General features: G+C 47.3%; 1 pseudogene; it reads right to left on the bottom strand.

Annotated features, from left to right (window-relative positions):
• Positions 1 to 180: 180 nt before the first annotated feature.
• LOC111727540 lies at positions 181 to 314 on the bottom strand (annotated as a pseudogene).
• Between the last annotated feature and the right edge of the window lie 1,284 nt (positions 315 to 1,598).

Here is a 1,598-nt window from a genome sequence, read left to right on the forward strand (position 1 = left end):
AAGAAGAAGACATATGGGCAGCACCTGTGGCTCAGTGGGTAGGGCATCGGCCCTATATACTGAGGGTGGCGGGTTCAAATCCAACTCCAGCCAAACTGCAGTAGAAAAATAGCCAGGAGTTGTGGCGGCACCTATAGACCCAGCTTTTCCAGATGCTGAGGCAAGAGAATCACCTAGGCTTAGGAGTTGAAGGTTGCTGTGAACTGTGTGACGCCACGGCACTCTACCAAGGGCCATAGAGTGAGACTCTGTCTCTACAAAAAAAAAAAAAAGACATACTACACCTGATCTTAGCCAAAAGGCCAAGAAGCGATGATAGTAAATATTTTAGACATTGCAGATGACATACAGTACTTTTTATTTTGAGACAGAATCCCAAGTTGTCACTCTGGGTAGAGTGCTGTAGCATCGCAGCTCACAGCAACCTCAAACTCTTGGGCTTAAAGTGGTTCTCTAGCCTCAGCCTCCCAGTAGCTGGGACTACAGGTGCCCTCCACAATGCCTGGCTATTTTTTGGTTGCAGTTGTCATTGTTGTTTAGCAAGCCCGGGCTGGGCTCACACCCACCACCCTTGGTGTATGTGGCCGAAGCCCTGCTGACTGACCTACAGGCACTGCCTACATACACTATGTTTTAACGTTATTCTGCAGTAAAGGATGAAAGCAGCTAGACAATGTGTAAACAAATGGGTGTGGCTGGGTGCCAATAAAATTTTAGTTATAGATACTATCATTTGGATGCCATAGAATTTTCTTTCTTTTTTTTCTTTTGAGATGGAGTCTCACTATGTCACCCTTGGTAGAGTGCTATGGTGTCACAGCTCACAGCAACTTCAAACTCCTGGGCTCAAGCGATTCTCTTGCCTCAGCCTCCCAAGTAGCTGGGACTATAGGCGCCCACCACAAGGCCTGGCTATTTTTTGTTGCAGTTGTCATTGTTGTTTAGCTGGCCCAGGCTGAGTATGAACCCCCAGATCTAGGTGTTACTGGCGAGTTCAGAGAATCGCCTAAGCCCAGGAGCTGGAGGTTGCTGTGAGTTGTGATAACACAGCACTCTACCAAGGGCGACAAAGTGAGCTATGGCTGGCACCATAACCACTGTGCTTCAGGCACCGACCTTGAATGCCATAAAATTTTCATTTGTCACAAAATATTATTCTTTTTATTTTTTTCAATTGATTAATTAATTTGAGACAGACTCTCACTTTGTCACCTTTGGTAGACTGCCGTGCCGTCACAGGTCAGGGCAACCTCAAACTCTTGGGCCGAGCTCCCATAGCTCAATGGTTAGGGTACCAGCCACATGCTCCGGGGCAGCTGGGTTTTTTGAACCCAGCCTGGGCCTGCTAAACAAACAAACAAAAAACAACAGCCATGGGTTGTGGTGGGCACCTGTACTCCCAGCTACTCTTACTGTCAGCTATGATGCCACAGCACTCTACCAAGGGTGACAAAGTGAGACTCTGTACCAATGAAAAAAAAGAGAGAGAAAAAAAACTTTTTTTTTTGTGAGACAGAGCCTCAAGCTATCCCCCTGGGTAGAGTGCCGTGGCATCACAGCTCACAGCAACCTCCAACTCCTGGGCTCAAGCGAGTCTC

This window comes from Otolemur garnettii, unplaced genomic scaffold (assembly GCF_000181295.1).
Source record: "Otolemur garnettii isolate 467f Iridium unplaced genomic scaffold, OtoGar3 scaffold00110, whole genome shotgun sequence".
In the NCBI taxonomy this organism is placed as follows: domain Eukaryota; kingdom Metazoa; phylum Chordata; class Mammalia; order Primates; family Galagidae; genus Otolemur; species Otolemur garnettii.